Raw genomic sequence first — 13,886 nt, 5'->3', positions numbered from 1 at the left:
TTAATTTTCATTTTATAGTCATAGTCATTGTATTTACCCATATTTTTATGTATAAATGGGTTTCTCTTTCTTTAAAATTGCAAGAGGTAGTTTCTTCTAATAGACCAAAATACACTCAAAATCTAGCATGTGACTCTGTTCTATTCACCATCATGATCATTTTCTTTTTTTTTCCCCCTTTCTTTTCCTTCCAGTTTCAGGTCTCTTCTGATTTGTTTAGTGTATAATTTTCTGGGGTTGTGTTACCCTTTTAGCATTTTGTTCTCTCACTCATCTATTCTTTGGACAAATGACAAAATGGAAAAGCTCACCTCAAAAAGAAGACCAAGAGGCAGTACCAACTGCCAGGGTCCTACGGACATTAGTAAGATGTCAGAACTAGAGCTCAGAATGATGAGTATAAGGATACCGGTTGGGCTTGAAAAAAGTATAGAAGATACTAGAGAATCCCTTTCTGGAGAAATAAAAGGACTAACATCTAACCAAGCTGAAATAAAAAAGGTTCTTAATGAGGTGCAGTAAAAAAATGGAGGCTCTTACTGCTAAGATAAATGAGGCAGAAGAAAGAATTAGTGATACAGAAAACCAAATGATAGAGATTAAAGAAGCTGAGAAAAGAGAGAGACAACTACTGGATCATGAGGGGAGAATTTGAGAGATAAGTGACAATCATAAAATGAAACAATTTTAGAATAGTTGGGATCCCAGAAGAAGTAGAAAGAGAGGGGGGGCAGAAGGTATATTGGAGAAGATTATAGCAGAGAACTTCCCTAATCTGGGGAAGGAAACAGTCACCAAATCCAGGAGGCACAGAGAATCCTGTTCAAAAATCAATAAAAATAGGTCAATAGCCTGTCATCTAATAGTAAAACTTACAAGTCTCAGAGACAAAGAGAAAATTCTGAAAGCAGCTCAGGACAAGAAGTTTGTAACCTACAATGATAGAAACATTAGATTGGCAGCAGACCTATCCACAGAGACCTCGCAAGTCAAAAAGGACTGACTTGAGCACTAAATGAGAAAAATATGCAGCCAAGAAACTATATCCTTCTAGGCTAACATTGAAAATAGGAGAGATAAAAAGCTTCCAGGACAAACAAAAGCTAAAAAAATTTGCAAACACCAAACCCACCCTACAGGAAATATTGAAAGGGGTCCTTTAAGCAAAGAGAGAGCTTAAAGGTAACATAGATCTGAAAGGAACAGAGACAATATACAGTAATAATCACCTTGCAGGCAATACAATGGCACTAAATTCTAATCTTTCAAAGTTACCCTAGATGTAAATGGGCTAAATGCCAAAATCAAAAGTCATGAGATATCAGATTGGAGAAAAAAACAAGACCCAGATATTCTGTCTGCAAGAGATTCATTTTAGACTCAATGAAACCTCCAGATTTAAAGTGAGGGGGGTGGAAAATAATTTACCATGCTAATAGACATCAAAAGAAAGGTCGGGTGGAAATCCTTATGTCAGAAAAATCAGATTTTAAACCAAAGATTATAATAAGAGATGAGGAAGGACACTATATCATACTCAAAGGGTCTATCCAACAAGAAGATCTAACAATTTTAAATACATATGCCCCTAAAATGAGAGAAGTCAATTATATAAACCAATTAATAACAAAATCAAAGAAACAAAGAAACACATCAACAATAATACAGTAATAGTAGGGGACTTTAATATGCCCTTCACTGAAATGGACAGATGATCTGAGCAGAAGATCATCAAGGAAATAAAGGTTTTAAATGACACACTGGGTAAGATGGACTTCACAGATATATTCAGAACATTCTTTCCCAAACAACAGAATACACTCTTTTCTAGTGCACATGGAACATTCTCCAGAATAGATCATATCTTGAGCCTCAACCAGTATCTCGAGTCTCAACCAGTATCAAAAGATTGGGATCATTCCCTGCATATTTTCAGACCACAATGCTTTGAAACTAGAACTCAATCACAAGAGGAAAGTTGGAAGTTAACGATCATCCTATTAAAGAATGAATGGGTCAACCAGAAAATTAAAGAATTTTTAAAAATCATGTAAACAAATGAAAATGAGAACACAACTGTTCAAAATCTTTGGGATGCAGCAGAGACAGTCCTTAGAGGGCAGTCATTGGGCATCTGCCTTCAGCTCAGGTCATGATCTCAGGGTCCTGGGATAGAGCCCTGCATTGAGCTCCTTGCTTGGTGGGAAGCCTGCTTTCCCTCTCTTACTCCCTCTGGCCATGTTCCTTCTCTCTCTTTCCATGTCAAAAAAAAATAAAATATTTTTTAAAAAGAGAGAGAAAGGGCCCAAATTAATAAAATCATGAATGAAAGAGGAGAGTTACACAACCAATACCAAAGAAATACAAACAATTGTAAGAACATATTATGAGCAACTATACACCAGCAAATTTGACACTCTGGAAGAAATGGATGCATTCCTAGAGATGTATCAACTATCAAAACTGAACCAGAAAGAAATAGAAAACCTGAACAGATCTATGACCAATAAGGAAATTGAGGAAGTAATTAAAAACCTCCCAACAAACAAGAGCCCAGGGCCAGAGAGCTTCCCAGGGGAATTCTACTAAACATCTAAGGAAGAATTAATACCTATTCTTCTGAAACTGTTCCAAAAAATAGAAATGGAAGGAAAACTTCCAAACTCGTTTTATGAGGCCAGCATTACCTTGATCCCAAAACCAGACAAAGGTCCCATCAAAAAGGAGAATTACAGACCATATCCCTGATGAACATGGATACAAAATTCCCACCAAAATAATAGCCAATAGGATGCAACAGTACATTAAAAGGATTATTCACCACAACTGTATGTGGGATTTATTCCTGGGCTGCAAGTTTGGTTCAACATCCACAAATCAATCAATGTGATACAATACATTAATAAAAGAAAGAACAAAAACCATATGATACTCTCAATAGATGCAGAAAAAGCATTTGACCAAGTACAGCATTCTTTCTTGACAAAACTCTTCACAATGTAGGGATAGAGGGTACATACCTCAATATCATCAAAGCCATCTATGAAAATCCACACCAAAGAACATTACCAATGGTGAATATTATTTCCCCTAAGGTTAGGAGCAGAGCAGGGATGTCTACTCTCACCCTGCTATTCAACATAGTACTAGAAGTCTTAGCTTCAACAATCAGACAACAAAAAGAAATAAAATGCATCTGAATCAGCAAAGAAGAAGTCACACTCTCACTCTTTGCAAATGATATGATACTTTATGTATAAAACCCAAAAGACTCCACCCCAAAACTTCTAGATCTCATACAGGAATTCAGTAAAGTGTAAGGATATAAAATCAATGCACTGAAATCAGTTGCATTTCTATACAACAACAAGACAGAGGAAAGAGAAGTTAAGGAGTTGGTCCATTTACAAGTACATCCAAAACACTGAGATACCTAGAAATAAATCTAACCAAAGAGGCAAAGAATCTGTACTCAGAAATTATAGAATACTCATGAAAGAAATTGAGGAAGACACAAAGAAATGGAAAAACATTCCATGCTCATGGATTGAAAGAACAAATAATGTGAAAATGTCTATGCTACCTAAAGCAATCTACATATTTAATGCAGTCCCTATCAAAATACATCAAGGTTTTTCAAGGAAATGGAACAAATAATCCTAAAATTTACATGGAACCAGAAAAGACCCCTAATAGCCAGAGGAATGTTGAAAAAGAAAACCAAAGTTGATGGCATCACAATCCCAGACTTCAAGCTCTATTAAAAAACTGCCATCAATAAGACAGTATGGTACTGGTACAAAAATAGACACATGGATCAATGGAACAGAATAGAGTCCAGAAATGGAGCCTCAACTCTACAGTCAACTAATCTTTGACAAAGCAAGAAAGAATGTTCTGTGGAAAAAAGGCAGTCTTTTAAAAAATGGTGTTGGGGAAATTGGACAGCCACATGCAGAAGAATGAAATTGGACCATTTCCTTCTACCACATACAAAAATAGACTCAAAATGGATGAAAGACCTCAATGTGAGTCAGGAATCCATCAAAATCCTTGAGGAGAATGCAGGCAGCAACCTCTTCAACCTCAGTCATGGCAACTTCTTCCTAGAAATATCACCAAAGGCAAGGGAAGCAAGGGCAAAAGTGAACTATTGGGAATTTATCAAGATAAAAAGCTTTTGTACAGCAAAGGAAACAGTCAATAAAACCAAAAGACAACTGCAAGAATGGGAGAAGATATTTGCAAATGACATATCAGATAAAGGGCTAGTATCCAAAATCTATAAAGAACTCACCAAACTCAGCACCCAAAGAACAAATAATCCAATCAAGAAATGGGCAGAAGACATGAACAGACATTTCTGCAAAGAAGACATCCAGATAGCCAACAGACACATGAAAAAGTGCTTCACATCACTTGGGGATCAGGCAAATACAAATCAAAAGCAGTGAGATACCACCTCACACCAGTCACATTTGGTTAAAATTAACAAATCAGGAAACGATAGATGTTGACAAGGATGTGGAGAAAGGGGAATCCTCCTACCCTGTAGCTGGGAATGTAAACTGGTGCAGCTTCTCTGGAAAACAGCATGGAGATTCCTCAAAAAGTTGAAAATAGAGCTACCCTATGACCCAGCAATTGTACTACTGGGTATTTATCCTAAAGATACAAATGTAGTGATCCAAAGGGGCATGCACATCCCAATGTTTCTAGCAGCAATGTCTGCAACAGCCAAACGATGGAAAGAATCTAGATGTCCATCAACAGATGAATGGATAAAGAAGATGTGGTGTGTGTGTGTGTGTGTGTGTGTATGTATATATATACATATATATATATATATATATATGAATACTATGCAGCCATCAAAAACGAAACATTGCCATTTGCAATGATGTTTTATGGAACTAGAGGGTATTATGCTGAGCAAAATAAGTCAATCAGAGAAAGACAAATATCATACGATTTCACTGATATGAGGAATTTGAGAAACAAGGCAGAGGATCATAGGGGAAGGGAGGGAAAAAAATGAAACAAGACGAAACCAGAGAGGGAGACAAACCATGAGACTCTTAATCTCAGGAAACAAACTCAGGGTTGCTGAAGTGGAAGTGGGTGGTGAGAGGGATTGGGGGGCCGGGTGATGGACATTGGGGAGGGTTTGTGTTAAGGTGCGTGCTGTGAATTGTGTAAGACTGATGAATCACAGACCTGAACCCCCAAAACAAATAATACATTATATGCTAATAAAAAAAGACTAAACCTTTCTTTTGTATTCATATTTCATTAGTCAAGTAAGATTTAATTAAATAATACAACCCAAACAAAAAGTACAAAAGGTGAAAACTGGCTTGGGAACAAATGAAACCTACTCTTGGTAAGAGAGTTTCTGCTATATTCCTGAGCAACTTCACATTAGCATATGAGAATAGCTCCCAAGCAGCTCTTTAGTAGAGTGTAGGAATTAGAAATGTCTGGGTGGAATCTGTTCTCTGCAGTTTACTAGCTGTGTAAGTTCTTTATTGAGTTGGCTGTCTATTCTTTCTGAGTCCTGGTTTCTTAGAAGTTAGCATGACAATCACAATTCCCAAGATTCAGTGTTATGTGAATTGCATGGATGAACTCATCTAAGAGTTCCTGGGACAGTGTGCATACTAGATAAATACCCATTTCATGTCCTTTTTGTGAAAAGGAAAATTTTCTATCATCATCACCTCTTCTACCTCTTTTTTCGATATTATGTGTAGTTATCAAAAGTTCCACTGAAGAATTTACATGGTTGAATCAAACTGATTTAATGTAGGAAATCAAAGATTCTTAGGATACTCTTAATGAGTTATCCTAAGCCCTTGAAAGTGCTACAGAATAAAAATTAGGTAAGTATTTCAAAAACAAGTAGCAGGATGAACATTTCATGGGCTCATACACCACTTTGCTCCATGTCTCCTCTCCCAACCTTTCTATAGTAATAACAACTGGTAATGGAGAATTGAAGGAAAAAAAAAAAAAAAAACCAGAAGGTAGAGGCGGTCCTCCACACAACAGGTTCATTTCAGAACACCTCTCTTCCATCCCCCGCCCCCCTTCTTCTGTCCTCAAGAATGTGCTATTTTGTTGGGGTGATAGAATTATGTTTTCCAACCCTTTGCCAGTTTGAATATTCATGTACAGCCATAACAGGCCTATTCTTGTTCCATCGTGAGTTCTATTCTGGTCTTCTAGAAACCCTCTGTGTTGGGCCTTTTGTGTGCTTTCATTTAAACGTTGGGTCTGATGATGATGGGGGAGGGTAATATGGGCTCTTTCCCCTTACAGAGATGTTATAAGGATAAATGAAATGATACTCCTATGGCACTTTAGGATGTTCTTATAAAAGGCACCTTTGTAAATATGAAGTATTCTAAAAGGCCAGTGACTGCAACTTCTATTTAAAATAAAAATTGCTGACAACGATTTCAACCCTGGAAAGGAAACACATCAGCTTGAAATTGAAGTGCACTTTGCCAGGTAGCAGAAGGCTGTTCTCATATTGGGTCCTTATTGCAAATAAGGCTAAATGTTAGCATGGATCACTGTGTACAGTTTATCCTGCTCTGCTATTTTGAAGCTTCCAAAGGGAATGACCTTGTCCTGTTTTCTTTGTGATCCAGGAACACCTGGAAGTGTGGCTTGGTCTTTGAACCTGTCTATCTCAAGAAATCTCAGATCAGGGACATCTCGAGGATGTTGAATTGCAGCAGGATCTAAGCCTGCTCTCGTGATTCACTGCAGTCCCTTGGAGCACACTAAAGCCATCCATCGAAGTTACTCTGAAACCAGGTCAGAATGATTCTGAAAAACCTTCAACCTGGAGACGAGAGCAAAACTGTCATCTTTCAGGTGGCCATGATCTGGAACATGTTTACTGCTGTGTGTATGCAAACGCTGTAAGTTACCCACTCGCAATATACTGGATGGTGTTCCAACGTTGTCACATGGTACTGGTGAGTTTTATACTCTATCAAGCAAGAGATGGCCTAGAGATCACTCTCTAAATTAGCTTCCTGAGAGCAGAAGGCAATGATCTAGCAATGGTGAAACCTGTGTGAATTGACAACCAAACCAACAAATGCAAAGGGGAGAAATAGGAAGCAAGTGGGTCTTGGGGTGTGCAGCCCTGGTAGCTATCCCAGGCTACTATGTCATGGGACCTGCCCCTGGTATAGCATAGAATAAAGTTTCACAGATTCAGCAGTGCAAGCATAGGAATTTCAGTAAGAGTTAGAGAACAAGGACATCAACCACTGGAAAAAAAAAAAAAAAAAAAAACTTGTCAAAGAACCACAGCCATGGCAGCTGCCTATGCACCTGCAAATATTCTTTACTTTCCAATGTGAAGGTCTCCTTCAGCTATGTATGCCTTCCTGATCTCGATGTGTAACTCACAGAAGAAATATACAAGTTAAAAATAACTCGTGACTTCACCACTGGCTGCTGATACACAGAAATATACACCAATAATATCTCAAAATAACGTGCTTGTTCTTAGAATTTTGAACTTCAAATGTGGAAATTCTGATATTCTTTTTGGATCAGTTCTTTAAGTAACTTTAGGGAAGGCATTAACATTTTGGTGATTCTGTATTTTTAAAATGAGACAAACTAAATGGATGAAGGGGAGTGGGAGGTAAATGCTTCCAGTTATGGAATGGATAAGTCATGGCAATAAGAGTTATAGCATAAGGAATATAGTCAGTGATACTGTAATAGTGATGCATGAGGACAGATGATAGCTACATTTATGGTGAACATAACACATACACTTGAAGAATCATTATGTTTTACACCTGAAACCAATGTAAAATTGTACATTAACTATATAAAAATAAAAAAAAATTTTAGAAAGAGGAAAATTGTAGGGTATTTCCTCTGAGCAAAGATTCTAGAAAGGTATTACATGTCTCGTCATCATTTTAGGTTTTTCTTTAAAAGCCTGAGACTGTCATCCTATCCTGTCCCTAAATCCATTTCACAAATATTAATATTTAGGAACACTATTGACTTTCCCTCTCTTTAAGAACAGGAAGAAGAGTGAAACAGAAAGGGGAAAGAATTGAATTTATTGACCATTAACTCTACAGTGTGGTGTTTTCTCTATATTTAACACTCATGACCATCTTATGATGTAGGAATTATGAACATAGCATGTGCCACTAGAAAGTGGAGAGATCACTTGTCTCTAAATGAGGTAGTATGAGATTTTTACACAATTCTTAAAAGTAAGAAAGGGGGGTTTTTGTGATTTGTGGGAACTTAAGTCTGTCGGACCTTAACTCTGCTCCGTGACATTCATCAATGAAGACACAGACCTGTAACTGTGGTTAGGTAATTGACTCAAATGGTGGGTGTGGAGTTTGAAGCCTCCAGGTTTTCAGCTCTCTTGCATTCTTAAGTGTTTTAAAGTAAGGCATTTCAAATGGGTTTTAGAAGTGTATTCATCTGTAATCACCACTTAGCCTTCAAAATAAATCTTTAGGTAGATGACTAAAATGATCATGAGAAAGTGATAAAGCATGAAAATGGGGTCATTTAAAACATGTTTATTCTTTCCTTCTTTATTGTTTGTAGAGTGTTTGTTTTTAAGAAATTCAACAAGTAGGAACAATACTATCATGTGTGATAGTCCCCAGCTGTTTGCAATGTGGTACCACAAGAGGAAGCATATGATTTCAGGGGAAAAAAAGTGGGGAATGGGAGGTAGGGGTGGGCAGGGCAAACAGACTGTTTGCAAAGCACTTTTTAAAGAAAATTTTTGCTTTGTTCTAGAAAGCAGCATAAAAACAGATTTATCTTGTTTTGTCGATGGTCATTTCTTAAAGCCTCAAGGTTTATACTTTGCTTTCTTCGATTAGGTGGTTAGTGGGTGTATAGGCATGCTTCCTACAACATATGCCTCAAATGTAGACTCAAGTTGTGAAGAGATCAAAGTGTTTGTCAGATATTCCCAGATCTTTACAAAGTTAACCCAGTGAAGACAGACCCATAACCAGAGGAAATGATGATCTTACTCTTTGAGAAAATCCCAGTCTTTTTACAAGTCTCAGAGCAGAGAACCAGAAATAGCTTTTTGAAAAGATATTTTAGTTTAAAACACAACGGATGACAAATCCAGGCCGGGAGCCCTCTGAGGACTTGGTTACCAAACACTGATACGTCGCAGCAACATTTATTTTGTAAGTCATGTTAATGATCTCCTCAGAGCTCTGTATTTATTGTTTAACACTGCTATCATTTATTGATGACTAATGGCCAATAAACAGAGCCTCTTGCCTTTACTCTGGCTTCTAGTCCGTATTTATGGATTAGGCACATTTGTCTCCTTTTGAAAGCCTTTGAGACAATGCAGCTGGTCCCCGGCTGACAAGGACATGCAAAAAAGCATCTGCCACTCAAGTAAAGACAAAGAATTAAACTTGTTGGGAAGATATGCTATAGCAATCACAAAGAAGCACTGATATAACTACTGTTATGACGAGTAGTATCTAGTAGTATGGCTCACATTTTATTCTAGCTTCTATCTCTAATAGTCTCCACATTCTCCAAAACTGAGAGTTCCATGAGAGACTATAGAATACAGTGGTTGAGATCCCTTTAAGGAAAATAAATGCTCAGGCACTTCAGTATGTGGAAATAAAGGAATGACAGAAAAACTTAATTACTGAAGCAAGTGGTTAAAAGAAGATAACACACAATTCATAGAAAAATATATTAAAAAGACACAATAACTAAAATACTCAAAATTTTTTTTAATTCTATTCCACATAAGGAAAGAGGAAAATGTTTAGTAGAGTTTTCCTTCTCTAATGTTAATTTAAAGATACAGTAGTTCCCCTTTTCCTTTGGTTTTGCACTCTGCAGTTTGAGTTACTGAGGTCAGCTCCAGTCTGGAAACAGATCATCCTCCTGACAGCCTCAGAAGGTCAATGATAGCTTGACCCTCAGTCTCACAATGCCTGTGACACCTGCCTCACCTCCTCTTGTCACACAGACACTCTTCATCTCACATCATCACGAGAAGAAGCATTAGTACAGTACAATAAGGTATTTAAGAGAGAGACGACATTCACATAACTTTATTACAGTATAGTGTTATGATTGTTCTTTTTTATCATTAGTTATTGTTGTTAATCTCTTACTCTGCCTAATTCATAAATTAAACGTTATCATGGGAATGTATGTGTAGGAAAAGACAGTACATTTGGGTTCGGTACTATATTCCTGCAGTTTCAGACATCCATTAGGGGTTTTGGAAAGGATCCTCTGCAGATAAGGGAGGGATACCGTATACTTGGGTTATCGATGTCCTGCTACATTATTTCCACTTTGCAGCTAGCACCTGCGTACTTAGGAATTCACTTTATCTTTCAAGTGAACTCCTAAAGGCTTATCTGCCAATTGTTTAAGATGACTCTAAATCTCTAAAGGTTTTATACTTTCCCAAAATTGAGTTCTGTATCTAATAATCTTTGCCACTGAAACAGCTCTTCTGAAGAGGATGTCCCAGTGTTGTGTACATGGAAGAGAGAATGCTGTGAAGAGGAACTGTGACTGCCTGCCCAGCTCTGTCACTCTGTAGTAAGTGGTTTTTAGGAGGAGCACAATTGGTTCTTGTTGATATAATGGACGTATTGGACGAGAGTTATTTTAAAGTTCACTTTTGGTTTTAAATTTCTAAAATTCCTAATACACAAATTCAAGTAGAATCAATTCCCTAGCAATCTTTTTTGATTAAGCCATTGTGGCAGAAACATGTGAATAACTTTCGCCCAGAAATGAATGACTCAAGCAGGAAAGTCAAACTGTTTGTCATATCTGAATTACTTCTATCTCGATACACAGTCACACCGCTTTTTCCCTATGCTCAATTTTCTTAATTCTCTTTAACTTTACTTATTTCATTCAGCCATATATCTGTCTTCTGGATCTTTTTTCTGTGTTTCTGCTCTTGATCTTTGGTTGGTTTTATTTCCTCTGCATTTTTCCTACTTTCCAGAAAGGAAAAAAAATTATGTCAGAACAACCTCTGGCTATCCAAGGACATAAGTTTCTAGATGAAGGTACTAATTTCCATCCATATACTTTTTGGGTTCAGGTCTTTATATTGTATTTTCAGGAAAGTGCTCCTTCTTTGGGATTGATGCAGGCAAATTTGTCAGTGGGATTTAATAATAAATTTCTGCTTATACCCTAGCAAAGTTTGTAAGCTGCACCCAGGAGTAGACATATCTAGGGTTTTATTTTAGGGTAGGAAGACCTTAAAACTCAAAGGTGAAACTTAGGAATCTTAACTTTTTCTTATTTAAGGCTTATAGTATAGGGATGAGGTGGCAAACTTCTTGTAAGAGGCAAACCTCTGAATGGATCAGATAATAAATCATTCTGGCTTCTGTGGGTGATAAAATCACCTTGCAACTATTCAGCTTAATGGGGAGTCTGCTTCTCCCTCTGTCTCTTCCTCTCCCCCCCGCTGGTGCTCTCTTTCTCTCGCAAATGAACAAATAAAATCTTAAAAAAAGGAAGACATCAATAAAAGCAAATGATCAAGTTCAACATTTTACTTGACATTGATAATCTCACAATAAATGATGTAGAAAACCAAAACAAAACCCACAACATAATCTATCACCAAAGATTCAGTTTCTACTATGTGAAAGTACAAAACATTTTATGAGTTGAAAGCAATAATTAGGCATTATTCAGCATTAGCAATTCACTTCTTGATCACCCTTCGGATCGAGAGATTACTGCTTACTTTCCTAGTTTTCAAAAATGCATAAAACATTAATTAAGATTAGTCTTGGCTATAAATAAAAGAAAACTCAAAATAATAGTGATGAATATTTTTTTATATGAGAAGTTTTTTTCTCTCTCATATACATCCAATCTGAGAGTAGGCAGTCTAGAACAGGTAGGGCAGCTCCACACGATGCCTTTTGTGCTTTGCCAGTTTTGGTGGAAAGACAGATGCTGGGATTTAAGCCTTTCCATCCGCATTCCAGCTAGCAAGAAGAGAATGGTACAAAGAGGTGCACACCCCTTTTCTCTGAGGTTCTTCCTAGAAATCAGGTCCTTCCGATTACATTGCATTGGTAGAAACTGGTCCTATGTCAATTTACCAGCTACTAAGGAAACTGGAATCTTTCTTTGGCAGCATGTGCCCTGCTACAATCAGGAGTTCTATCACTAAGAAAAAAAGGAGAAAATGGACAAGGGGAGACTGCCAGCAATCTCTACCACCCATTCCGATTATACAGCCCTTGAATCAGCCAACCCCGTTTGTTCTTTGAAACATGCAGCCTTCAGGAGCATCAAGAACCTAGTAGATTGTACATAAGTCTGCAAATTACAGAGACATAAGTTTTCTAAGTTTCTTTCAGATCTTTATTTGTTCTTAAACTGGACTTACTACTCTAGTTGACGCCCAATCTTACAGGACATCAGAGATATAGCTATACATAACTTTCTAATAGGAGAAAAAAAATGCCCTCTGGAGAATTTCAGTGTGTTTGGCAGTTCTTTCAGGGATATGAAGTGGACAGCTACTCTATGAATGGTCTTGGACCTGCCCTAGAGGGATGCAGGCAGCTATCTTTTCCCCAGCAACCAACATTTTAAGAACAATTACTCAGGTAATTATCATATATTAATTTTTTCAGATAATTGTAAGGTAAATCATACATTTATTTTAAGCAACAAAACCTATAGTATTCATGCTATTTTCTACACACACATGCTTTTGAATTTTTCCTTCTTATCTCAGTCATTCTTCATTAATGGGGCCAAGTTATGTCTTTTGTTTTTAGCTTAGCTAGTTTTTCCAAGTGCTTCTGTGATATTGTTATGCACAGTGTTGGCTTTATTTCTTTTACTCTTTCTATCCTTCATCATTTATTAATGACATAGATTGTGTGATGAAGAGTTGTCAACATTATCATTTTTCTATATTTACAGGTATAATAACTGCATTGAAGTGGATTTGTCATCTAATAGCCTTAAATGATCCCTGTGTTTCGGGCTGCATTTCCCTCCATTATTTACTGTGCTTCCCAATAGCTTATCATCCACTGCTGTCTACTCTCCTCTTTGTCCTTAATTTCCTGAGACAGATTTCCACTTAAGAGACCGAGAAACTATTAGATGGAGACTTCCCACAAACCACGGGAGCATAAGGTCTTCTGCAAAGACACACATTCACACACTATGGGTTAAGGAAAGAAAGTAGCATTATATCTTACACGGACAAACCCAGTTGCTATCAGTGTGAAGAGGGCATAATGGCATTTGAATTGAGGGAATATACATGCATAACTCTCATTAACACAAATACAATAGAAGCTAAGTGCCTAAATTTCTGTGCAGAAAAAGGAGAAGTGGTTATTCTCTTAGTCTAATGTAAAACATGACCTCCTATATTCGAGTTGGAATTTTCATAACTGTTTAATATTAGTCTGTGCATTGTTCTTTATCAAAGAATAAAATAGTACTCTATCTCTGTAAAACATTTAAACAACACTCAGAGAAGCTGATTGCCAGATATTTATTTTGGAAAGTAGATAGCTAGCTACAATCTGTTTTCAAATTAAGCATGTGTTGATAGTATTCTGCTGTAATTGGCGAGGCCACTATGTATCTTTATCTTTGCTGTATTTAGAATACAGGAAAATAACTCAACATTTTCTTTCATGATAACATTTTGGGGCTAAAAATACTCACTAGCATCAAAGTATTCTCAATCAAAACTATTGCTCTTAAATATACATGTGTCTGAAGGTTACATGACATGTCAAGAATTATGTCCTCATGGATCTTTTCATTTAAACTGTAATTATGTCAAATAATTA

Source organism: Mustela erminea, chromosome 2 (genome assembly GCF_009829155.1).
Source record: "Mustela erminea isolate mMusErm1 chromosome 2, mMusErm1.Pri, whole genome shotgun sequence".
Taxonomy (NCBI): Eukaryota; Metazoa; Chordata; class Mammalia; order Carnivora; family Mustelidae; genus Mustela; species Mustela erminea.
Note: the sequence above shows the minus strand (reverse complement) of the source record.